The sequence below is a fragment of the Leuciscus leuciscus genome, assembly GCF_965113295.1.
Source record: "Leuciscus leuciscus genome assembly, contig: SUPER_11_unloc_5, whole genome shotgun sequence".
Taxonomy (NCBI): Eukaryota; Metazoa; Chordata; class Actinopteri; order Cypriniformes; family Leuciscidae; genus Leuciscus; species Leuciscus leuciscus.
Window position 1 is genome coordinate 177,247 of NW_028118542.1, and position 12,581 is coordinate 189,827.

The 12,581-nt window shown below is 41.9% G+C and overlaps 1 pseudogene across 1 annotated transcript in view; it reads right to left on the reverse strand.

The window, feature by feature from the left end:
* LOC309510221 (NACHT, LRR and PYD domains-containing protein 3-like) overlaps nucleotides 1-12,581 on the reverse strand; it is a 343,190-nt pseudogene that overhangs the window by 160,309 nt on the left and 170,300 nt on the right. The gene's annotated exons all lie outside the window — the stretch shown is intronic.

The following is a 12,581-nucleotide window of genomic DNA, read 5'->3' on the forward strand; positions in this document are numbered from 1 at the left end:
ACTGTTGTTGTGCTGTATTCAAGAATAAAATAAAAATATCGGATTGATATCGGTATCGGCAACTAGCCAAAGCTGCGGCATCGGTACCATATCGGAAGTGAAAAAGTGGTATCGGGACATCCCTATGGCCACGCATTTGAAGCGACATCACCCCGGTGTTTCACTGACATGAGTGAAAACGAAGGCTGCTCAACGTTTCACAATCAGACCGGGCTAAAGCCATCACAAACGCTATCAGTGTGTTTATAGGTGCAGACATGAGGCCATATTCGGTTGTGCAAAACGAGGGCTTTAAACACATGCTGAAAGTGCTTGAGCCACGTTACGACATCCCGTTGCTGTTGATTTTATATATTTTTATTTAATAATTTAAAAGTGTTAATAAACAAAAAGACAAAACTTATAAGTATAAATAACTTATAACATAAAAGGCTTATGTTTATTTGTATTGTCTTTTTTTTTTTTTGCTGATCCGAAAAATGATCCGATCCGTGACTCTGATCCGAGAAACGATCCGAACCGTGAGTTTTTTGATCCGTTGCACCCCTAGACAACGCGCTGACGCGTTTTTGTCCCCAGATAAAAGGACGCCACGTCTTGGTCCGTTCGGACAACATGTCTGTGGTGTCCTACATAAATCGCCAGGGCGGCCTCAGGTCCAAGAACCTGTACAGGCTGGCAGAACGCCTCCTGGTATGGGCTCAGTGCAACCTGCGCTCGCTCAGAGCAGCGCACGTGCCAGGGCTCCTGAATATAGGACCGGACAGACTGTCCAGGAACAATGTTCCGGCAGGCGAGTGGTCTCTACACCCACAGACAGTCCAACTGCTGTGGAAGAAATTCGGCAGAGCGGAAGTAGACCTGTTTGCGTCTCAAGAAAACGCTCACTGTCAGGAATTTTTCTCCAAGAGCAGGAGCGCGCTGGCCCATGTGTGGCCCCGCCGCCCGCTCTATGCTTTTCCCCCCGTCTCTCTCCTGCCTCAGGTGATAGAACGGATCAGGGAAGAAGGATGCTCAGTACTGCTGGTGGCACCGTTCTGGAAAAACCAACCTTGGTTCCCAGTCGTGATGCAGTTAGCAAGTACTGCCCCGTGGCCAGTACCAGTGAGGAGAGACCTCCTCTCACAGGCCCACGGTTCGATCTGGCATCCTCACCCGGAACTATGGTCCCTTCATGTCTGGGCCATCAACGGGTACATGTTGGACTCCCTAAAGGAGTATTAAACACGATCACGCAGGCTAGAGCCCCGTCTACGAGACGACTCTATTCCTCGAAATGGTCAGTGTTTTCGGGCTGGTGCACAGCCCGTGGTGTGTCACCCACAGACTGTGGTGTGGCGGAGGTGCTTTCCTTCCTACAAGAGCTGTTGGATGGGGGCAGGGCCCCCTCCACGCTCAAAGTTTATGTGGCGGCTATAGCAGCGTTCTCAGAAACAACGCTTGGTCAGTCAATAGGAAGGAACGATTTAGTCATCCGCTTCCTTAAAGGAGCTAAGAGACTGAATCCTCCCAGACCTCCCTCAGTCCCCGTATGGGACCTTTCTACGGTTCTGGAAGCCATGAAAGGTGCGCCATTTGAGCCTTTACAGTCAATCGATTTGAAACACCTGTCTTTCAAGACTGTGTTTCTGCTGGCTCTCGCTTCAGTGAAGCGCATAGGGGACCTACACGCGCTCTCTGTGAGCGCGGCGTGCATGGAGTTTGGGCCTAATGACTCAAAAGTTATACTCAAACCTAAGCACGGTTATGTTCCAAAATCCCTCAACACACCGTTTAGGGCGCAGGTTATCTCCCTGTCAGCCCTACCGGTCCCTGATGAGGAAAGAGACGCGAGCCTCCTTTGCCCAGTCAGGGCATTACGAGCTTATGTGTCTCGCTCGTCTGGTTTCAGACAGACGGAGCAGCTCTTTGTTTCGTTTAGCGGACGTTCTAAGGGACTAGCCGCGTCGAAACAGAGCCTATCCAGATGGATAGTTGATGCTATAGCGCTGGCATACGCCTCCAAGGGCATGCAGTGCCCGTTGGGTGTCAGAGCGCACTCCACGAGAGGCATGGCCTCTTCGTGGGCCTGGTCAAGTGGGATTGCCTTGCAAGACATTTGTATGGCGGCAGGCTGGGCCTCCCCGTCTACATTTATAAGGTTTTATAACCTAGAGGTTCCCGCCCTGCAGGCCAGGCTGCTGTCGGTCTAAGTTTACCAGTATTGTCTGACCTGATGCGATCAGCTCAGAATGCTGCGTCTACTGAGCACAGCTCAATGTTCGACAGTAAAAAAGTAGCAGCACGAGATGTGCCTGGGCAAACTGTGTAAGACCCACATTCCCCCATCAGTTCAGGCCGTACCCCGCCCTGTCTGTATGATGAAATTCGCGTCTCAGCGACGCTGCCATATGTGGAAGAGTGCGGCTTCGCCCCTCCCTCTTCCCGGACTCCCTGTGAGTTCCCTGAGTGATTGTGCACTATATGTACCCCGGGTTTTCACCTTTGGGTCTTTGGTGTCAGATCTCAGCATGCACGGCGTTTTGCATTGGGTCCCCTAGCGTAAGATATCTTACCCAGTACGAGAGACCTCTCGTAAGAGAACGTACTCGGTTACTAACGTAACCTCGGTTCTCTCTAGAAGAGGGAACGAGTACTGCGTATCTTGCCATGCATGCACACGCTCTGGTTGCTTCGATGATGAAAAACCAGATAATAGCTGCCTGCGAGCGGTATTTATAGGCCTAGACCACGCCCATTTCGGCGGGACGTGACGCAGCGGGCGCGAAGTGCCCTGATTGGGTCTGGCGTCACGCCAGGCCTCGCTCGATAGGCTGCTGCAGTTGCCGCAGAGCAGCCAATAGGCGCGCGAGCTGTCTCGCCTATGTCTGCATGCTGCCGCAACGCGTTTTGCATTATTACAATATTAAGGATAATTTTTGGCTTCAATATCTCGCGGAAAAAGGATTTTCCCCTAGCGTAAGATATCTTACGCAGTACTCGTTCCCTCTTCTAGAGAGAACCGAGGTAACGTTAGTAACCGAGTACGTTATTGCACATCGCAGCTTTTCCTCATATCGTGCAGCCCTGCCCAAAGGTCTCAACTGCTGCCAGAAATCGTCGACATGCTTATATTCTTGAAAAAGAACATTACCATAATCTTAGGCTGTTCTGTGTAGTTCATTTATCTCTTTTTCATGCTTGAAGAAAAAAATGTGTTTCTGTTTGAACTTGTAGTTTTGAGAAAGCAGTACTTTGATTATGGATACACACTTACGGTTTGCATTTAAAGTGTTATTTCAGTTATTTATATTTATTTTATTTATACTGTTTTATTTTTTTATGTTCGATTTGTGGAAAGGAGTTAGAGTTCTCATGTGAAATCGTACAGGGGAGAAGCCAGACGGTAGAGTTTATAGCAAAACATTTTGCAGTGTTTGCATGTCCTTTACTGCATAGAATTAATTAAAATAGAAGTAAAATAACATTCATTACAAGTTGATTTCAAAATGCACCTAAATTGTTTTGCATTTTGTGATTTTCAGTTGAATAAAAGACTATTTTCCATTCATATATTTCATCATTGAGGATTTCTTAAAAATTGTGTAAAAATCTCGTCTTGTCTCGTTCTCGTGAACCCAATCTCGTCTCGTCTCATGGAGTAAGCGTCTCGTCACACCCCTACTAACTGATAAACCTGCACTTGTTTGTCATTACTATTAATCAAATTTGTGTTTTTGTTTGTTTGTTTTCTTCATTCAGGCATGCCGGAGTATACAGGAACATCTTGAGGCGGAAGAGAATCGTCAACCATACATTCTTGCCACAGGGAGCAGCAAGGAAACTATTAGTGGTGGGAGAAAAAAATCGATCCATCGATGCATCGCGATTCTCTCTCCAACGATTCTGGATCGATTCTGAGAATTTCAGAATCGATTCTGAGCTTAGTTTTTTACCAGATGTGCGATGACGCTGAGTTTGCTTTAGAAACACCCGTCTTCTGCTTGCTAACAATTCCTCACACACGCACACAACTCGAACCTTCCGTAAAATAATCTTTCATAAAGTTCGGAAAGGTTGAAGCGAATTACAAGGACATTCACAGGCTTCATTGCACAGGATGCACTGTGAGAGACGCGCGCTTGTTTTGATGTTACACTTAAAGTGTGCTGTCTCGCCCGTCTGTATTTTCCTTACAAATGCTCTACGAAGTCATCATTTATGTGGTTTGGAATGCAGTGGACTTATATATTTAAAATATGAATCTCACTAACAGAAGGCTGCTTTCAATTTTAAATGCTGACGCACGCTTTGTTTGTGTACGAGACTGCTCGCGCAAGCGGCTGTGCGACTCCGTGTAAGTGGTTTAATATACTCGTGCAAAATGAACGTAAACACAGCCAGTTATGTCTTAAGGGATTAAACGGACAGGACAAACCACATTACTTCTTATATTTCAAAAGAGATCCGAGCGTGAATGCAGCTTAATAGATCTCCCGCAGTCTATGTCATAGTAAAATACAAAAGTACGATGAAGAAAAATCACTCACAGTTCTTGAATGGAAAATGTTCAGATAATCTTAAATACTGAAAGCACTCTTTGTTTGTTGTTTGCCATGTTTCTTTGCTCCTCTTTATTATTTGCTACTTGCTTGTATGGTTTGAAGTTATATAAGTTTAAAATTCTTAAAATACAACTGTTTTAATGATTTTTTTTTATTTGTAATTATTTAAAAAAAAGTACTTAATTACTTATGTAAACTAATGAATTAATAAGGGGGGAAAAGTAGATAAAGAATCGATCTGGAATCGGATCGTGACCTCCAGAATCGGAATCGGATCGGATCGTGAGGTGACTAAAGATTCCCACCTCTAGAAACTATCAGTCAGTTCTTCATTGTGGTTGATAAAAAGCTCATCCCCTGTCAAGAATCCTCTTCACTTGCAGCAATTGATGAACTCTTCAAGGTCCATTTTGTTTTCAGCATCAGTTATGATCTTCCACTCAAAAATATGTACACTTTTCTCCAGACTACAATCTACGGAATTGATGTTGGCACCACAAGTGAGAGCCCAAGGGTAAAGGAGCTCAGAGCGAAGTTATTGAATGATGTTTAGATGCTACATCTGTAAAACGCTGCTTGCTACAACAGTAAAATTAATTCGGCACCTTAAACTTGTGCATGGTTTGTATCCTGGCAAGAAATTTGAGCTGGTTTGTGCTCAGGATGGTTGTTGCTTGCAATTTAAAAGTTATGCAGGTTTTAAAAAACATTTAACTAGATTTCATTTTAGTGGTGTAGCATCAAACAGTGAGAATGTATCACTACAAAATCAACAAGCTCCAAATCCCGGTGAAGCAGCATCACTTGTTGTGTCTAACACAGAGCAAAGTTCAGATAATGATGCAAGTTTGCATGAATGTTCTTCTGTTTCAAGGGATTGTTCCAAAGAAATGTGTGCATCCATAATAGCTAAATTGCAGGGTAACGGTGTTGCAAACAGTGTTATTATGTCAGTTGTTGAAAGCATGGAGGATTTTGTCACTGATTTCCATACAAGTTTAAGGGAAAACATTTTAAATGTTGTGCCTGTTGACAGCACAAGTAGAAGTTCAGTTGAAGATGTTTTTAATAGTTTTCATAATCCATTCTCCGATTTTAATAACGATACAAAATGGAGAAAATATTTCAGTGAGAAATGGGGGGTTGTTGAACCTGCTGAAATACACTTAGGTGTCAGATACGATACAAGAAAGAATAAGATCTCTGGAATGTATGAACAGATTCCAGTAAATGACACTTTCATATATATCCCTCTTCTGAAGACTCTTGAATTCATTTTTAGGAATAATGAGGTGTGTAATCTTATTCAAGAGAAACGGCAAAGTGACACGTATCGAGATTTGTGTGACGGTCAGTATTACAAAAACCATCCTTTGTACTCCATCCATAGCAATGCCCTTCAGATCCAAATTTACTACGATGATTTCGAAACGGCAAACCCATTAGGATCTCAACATGGGATTCATAAACTTGGCTGTTTATATTTTGTGCTTCGTAACCTGCCAGCACACATAAATTCTTCCTTAATGAACATACATCTAATTTCTTTGTTCCATTCTGAGGATGGAAAAAACTATGGCATGGACAAAATACTTGGCTCATTGGTTGATGATGTGAAAATACTTGAGCAGGAGGGAATGAAGGTGTCATTTTCTGAGGAGCCCATCTTTGGTACTATTGTGCAATTTACCGGCGATAACCTTGGTCTAAATGGTATTCTTGGTTACGTTGAATCTTTTTCTGCGAAACATTACTGCAGACTGTGCCTCACTGACAAGGTGTTAGCACAGGAAGTATTTAGTTAGGATGATCCGCGGGTGATATTGCGTAGCAGAAACCTAAATGAGGAACATTATAAGTATCTAGCTGACAACCCTAATGAAAACTCCTGTTATGGTATTAAAAGAAATTCTGTACTCAATACCTTGACTTACTTTAATGTATCAGAGAACTTTGTGCTGGATATTATGCATGATATCCTGGAGGGAGTTGCACAGTATGAAGTGAAACTGCTTTTTGAATACATGAGTTGCAATCTAATTTCTTGCGATTCCATTCCTCAAAGATTGTATGCCTTCAACTATGGCTATTTGGACAAAAATAATCGCCCAACCAAGGTTAACCTTCAACAAGCTGGAAACAGCATTGGACTCAACGCAAGTCAGACATTGTGTCTCATTAGGAACATCCCTCTCATATTTGGAGATGTAGTCCCAGAAGGGGATAAGCACTGGCATTTGATGTTGCTCCTCTTACATATTGTTAACATTATATTTTCTCCTTGCATCTCTGAAGGAATGACAATATTTTTGAAGCATCTGATAGTGGAGCATCATCGATTGTTCAAGGAGTTGTACCCTTCTAGGAATCTGATTCCAAAGCACCACCTTATGATTCACTACCCTGATTGGATCAGGCAAATTGGCCCATTAATTCATGTATGGACTATGAGGTATGAAGCAAAACACAGGTTTTTTAAGAAAAATCTAAAAAATTTCAAAAACCTGACCAAATCACTTGCCAAAAAACACCAGCTAGCCATTGCCTATCACTGGGAGCACTGTACTATCAAAGGTATTGAGTCTGGCCCCGTTTCAAAAGAATTGTTGTCCGACCTTGAAAACGGTGATTTTATTTCTGAGCAGCTCCACATTGATCTCTCAAGTGAATTAACGGTCCCACCGTGGGTTAAGTGTCATGGTACGGAGTATCGTAGTGGTCTTGTTGTGTGCTTAGACTTGGTTGATGATGCACCTGTCTTTGGAAAAATTGTTAACATTTTTATTATGGATGGAATTTTTTTTTTGGCATCATGTATGGAATCAGAGTTTGTTGAACATCTTCATGCTTTCAGTGTTTTTGCACAAGAGAACACTCTTGTGCTCAAAAAACCTGACAAATTGTTTTACCACAAGCCGTTTGATTTACAAATGTCCTATGGAAATGACAGTCTATTTTACATTGTTTTGGACTGTTATTTGTAAAAAAAAAAAAAAAAAAAAATGTATTCATGTAATTTAAAGTAGAGGATGACACGGGAGTGGATTTTCACTCCTGTCCCGTCCCACTCCCATAGAAAGAAATCTTGTCCCGTCCCACTCCCAGACCAAAGTTTAAAAAATAATCCCATCCCATCCCGCTCCTGGTAAATTGACTCCCACTCCCATCCCGCTCCTGTTTAAACTGACTCCCGCTCCTGTACCGCTCCCATATATTTTTTTCTTCAATTAGTGTTTTGTTAATACATAGAATTTGATTTTATCTGCTCTCCATCCTGTTTTAGACCAGCTCCTGAGCCCCTGTTTCTAGATTTTCTCCAGAAAATGGAAGACAGCAAATAAAAGAAAAACAGTACATAGTTCACACCATGTCTACAATAGTTTAATAAACCCAAACAGCACATAAAGCTGCATTTTACTCATTTATTGTTGAGTAAACAATACATTTATAGTTTTTTTTTAATTACATGTTAACGATTTTCATCAATTATGCTCTTGCATAATGAGTCCATCTTAGTTATATGTTGCTGTGTAGGAACAAAAGTGCATCTACATTTCTGGATTGAGGGTAGAACGCCTCTCCTCTATCAGTCTTCCCGCAACACTGAAGCTACACTCAGAAGGAGTACTTGTTGCGGGGATAGCTAGCAGCCTCTTGGCAACTGATACGAGCCCACCTGACATCTCCCGCCAGAAGTCAAGAAGACACTGGAAACGTGTCAACTTATGGCGCTTTTCCATTACCAGTACCAGCTCAACTCGACTCGACTCGGCTCGCTTTTCGTTCCGTTTTCCATTGCAGATAGTACCTCCACAATAGTACCTGGTCATCATAGCGACGCCGCAGGAAACTGCCGTGACTTAATCTTATACGCGAGACGTGCGAGACACACCCGCTACCCACACACAAAGGACTATGGAGGAAATCGAGTGTATGCTGTTTTTGGATGTTTTTGTTTTTGTTTTTGCTGTTTTTTATTCAGGATACTCCGTCTGGCGCGTGCAATGATGATGCAGTGAATAGTGACAATTCTCTCTGACCAATCAGCAGTCTGTCGTGTTTTCACGTCACATTTTAGTATCGCCTCAGCTCGCTCAGAACCTCGCCGGAGGTGGTACGAAAAAAAGTACCTGGAAGCGGGTACAGGTACAACTTTTACACAGTGGAAAACCAAACAAAGGCGAGTCGAGTCGAGCCGAGCTGGCGAGCTGGTACTGTGTAGTGGAAAAGTGGAAAACTCCCTCCATCACTGCTCTTTGAATTCCGGCGGGAAGCCGTGACAAAAAGCACTGATGGCTTCTGGGACGGCTGGGTCGTGTAGTTATTTTTTAATTGCGTTACATTGTAGGCATATTAAAAGGAAACTACAAAATGGTGCATTTACTTTTTTCTTTTTTTGTCGTCTTTGCTATTGGTTGATTCCCGCTCCCGTCTGCTCCCGTTAACCATTTATCCTGTACCGTCCAAATCCCGTGATTAATAGCAAAGATGACTCCCATCCTGCAGGAATCCCACGGGAATCCCGTGACCCGTGGGATTCCCGAAAAAATGTCAGCCTCTAATTTAAAGTACTGGCTAGATGTATTGGTGCTCTGTGCTGGAATAAAGTTTTGAAAGAGTAATACTGAGTGATGTGTTTATTTCAAAGTGAATTTATTCTTTTCAGATTAAATAATTATTAGTTTATTTTACAGTTCTTTAAAGTAGGTAATGCAAAACCCTAATAAGAAAAACTGGTAACTCCTTTAGTGTTGTTTTTTATTTGTAAATAGGTGTTCCATCAACACCAGGATGGTGTAAAATTTGACTCCTATAAGGTTGAGAAGATTGTCATTTCCATTTTTTTAGTGTTAGGTCAACACCAGAACAGTGTAGAAGTTTAACTCTGCCAGTGTTTGCTACAAAGCTGCACCCAGCTCTGTAACAGTGTTGTTGTTCTCTGCATTGGTGTTAAAATTTTACTCTCTTAGTGTTCATATTGTTACACTGTGTCGGTGTTGCGAGAGGCAACACTTTTGAAAGTGTTGAACTAACACTTTGTGGGTGGTTCCCATATATACACTTTCAAAGTGTTGAAATTAACTCTATTGGTGTTGATTTCCGGATTTCAAATTTACTGTGATCAAATTATGTACTACATATTACAGCATTGTTTCAATACAAGACATACCAATGGACTCGCGCACCTTTCTGTCTTCTTTGGGCACCAGATGTTCCTTCCTCACCCGAAACAAAGGACTTATTCGATTAGCTTGCGTTGATATAGGACTGGTCTTCCTTCTCTGCTGTAAAACAAGAAAGTCTCGACTTACTCTATGTGCAATAACTATTGTTCTTGAAACATAAATTAAGACAGTTATAAATAAGTTAATTTACCATACGATTCAGGAGAGAACATTTGATGAGTAAATACTGATTGCAATATTCTAAAAAATAAATAAGCAAACTTAAGAACAATTCAAATTCCCTAACATAGGGGTTTATATAAACTGATATTCTAATATAAGTAAGAAGAATTTAATAGCAGGGACTGTATCAATTTTCTTTAAGGATTTACAAAATAAAGAAAAGTCATTTTTTAATGCATTCACATTTGGAAGAGATTTTGTGAAACGACATTTGTGGATATAGAATTTAACAAACAGTATAATATTATTTATCAAATATTCAACTTTTTTATTTTTCATTAAAAGTCCATATTTGATCCCATTCCAGGAAAAAAAATCAGATCGTGACGTAACTCTTTGATAGCGAGAAAGTTAACCTGCGCATGCGCGGCCCCGCCCACTAAATCCAGCGGGGTGAAGCTGGAGCTCCAGCGAGGGGAGGAGCTGGAGCTCTAGCTCCTCCCATTTGGGGTGAGTATTCCGACACAGTGTAACAATATGAACACTAAGAGAGTAAAATTTTAACACCAATGCAGAGAACAACAACACTGTTACAGAGCTGGGTGCAGCTTTGTAGCAAACACTGGCAGAGTTAAACTTCTACACTGTTCTGGTGTTGACCTAACACTTTAAAAAAATGGAAATGACAATCTTCTCAACCTATTGTTCTCCAAAACGGTTATAAAAATGCTGTCGTTATAACATTTCATGGTGTGACACAGACTTCAGAGCGGCCAAAGCGTCAACAAGCTTCCCCGTACTTTTTGACAAGCGTCCTTGACAGGGCGGCCAGAGCTTCTTTGCAGCTCAAGTCGGCGGCGGTGTGAACGTACAGTTAGCTCTCCAGTTAGAATATTGGCTTCTTACTGACCCTTTAAAGGAGAACTCTGTAACTCTAGCGAACTCTAGTCACTTCTTCGCTGATTTTCCCTTTTGTTGTCGCATGTTTTCCCCACGAGCTCCCCCTACAGCTGTGGGGGGGCGTATATTTCACAACACAGTCGTAAAAAACTCACTTGCGGCGGCCTCCTCCCCCTCTCTACCGCTGCTCATGTGCGTTTGTTTTGATCGGAGCAAGCCAACTGTATCGTGTGGAACTATGTCTACCGAGGTGAGTAATCTGGTAATACATCATACATGCGTGTGTGTTTATGTCGAATTGCCGTAAAGCAATTTGTGTTTCGCGCTCGTTCTCGTTCTAGTTCTCGCTTCTCACGAGACTTCCAATTTCACTTTGCCGGGACGGCAGTGCGCAAGTTGCAAGGTTGGTTTTCCGCCTGGGAACGCTGGGGGGAGCGGGGAAAGTCACCAATATCACCAGAACAGGTTGTTTAACCATCCAAATGATTTCTAGACAGTTTTATTAAGTTAAAAAAGTTACCAAGTTCTCCTTTAAAGGGATACTCCACCGAAAAATGAAAATTCTGTCATCATATACTCACCCTCATGTTGTTTCAAACCTGTATGAATTTCTTTCTTTTGCTGAACAGAAAGGAAGATATCTAGAAGAATGTCAGTAACCAGACAGTTTTAGATACCATTGACTTCCATAGTATATTTTTTTTCCTACTATGGAAGTCAATGGTATCTAAAACTGTCTTGTTACTGACATTCTTCTAGATATCTTCCTTTCTGTTCAGCAGAAGAAAGAAATTCATACAGGTTTGAAACAGCATGAGGGTGAGTATATGATGACAGAATTTTCATTTTTCGGTGGAGTATCCCTTTAAGAAACACAGAACTCACTCTTGCACTCACACACACACACACACAACTCACTCACTCAGATATTTGGTTTATGAGGACTCTCCATAGGCGTATTGGCGTAATGGTTTTTCTAATGTACAAACTGTATAATCTATCCCCCTACACTAACCCTACCCCTAAACCTACCAATCACAGATTTAGTATGTTTTTTAAGCCGTTTGGTTTAGAAGGACACATATGTCCTCATAAACCATGTTTACGTTGTAATACCCATATCATTATACACATTTGTGTCCTCAAACCATATACAAGAACACACGTCACACGTCACACGTCACACACACAATAACAATATGCTCTGACAGGAGGAGGACAGAGTAAAGGTACACAGGACCTACAATTTCCACACTTTTATTAGCCCCGGGTCTAGCCGGACAGCCTGTGTGTGTGTGTGTGTGTGTGTGTGTGTGTGTGTGTGTGTGTGTGTGTGTGTGTGTGTGGTGTGGTCATTGAAAATGTGTTCAGATATATATTCTTCACAGAAAATGAGCCAAGGCCAATGAATCTGAGTTTGAAAAAATAATTAATCGTATAATTTTTCTCTTGATAAAAAATGAAACCGGGTCCTACAGACCCGAACACCATAAGGGTTAAAACGACACTAACGAGACGCTTAACAACACAGCGTACAAAACAAACATTTTATATAGATATCATATTCTAATTAAATGAATACTTACAATCACAGAAATAATGTCCTTGGCGATGGTCTGCTCGTGTCCGAAAGCTGAATCATACGTGTAACAGCTGTTCTAAATAAGCTACATCTGATTGGTTAATAATAATCCTATTTCAGTATCTTGCCGCACTATTGGCTCGACTGATATAGTAGGCAACCGCGTTTGCCTGCATATTTACGGGTCGTGCAATATAATTTCGGGGG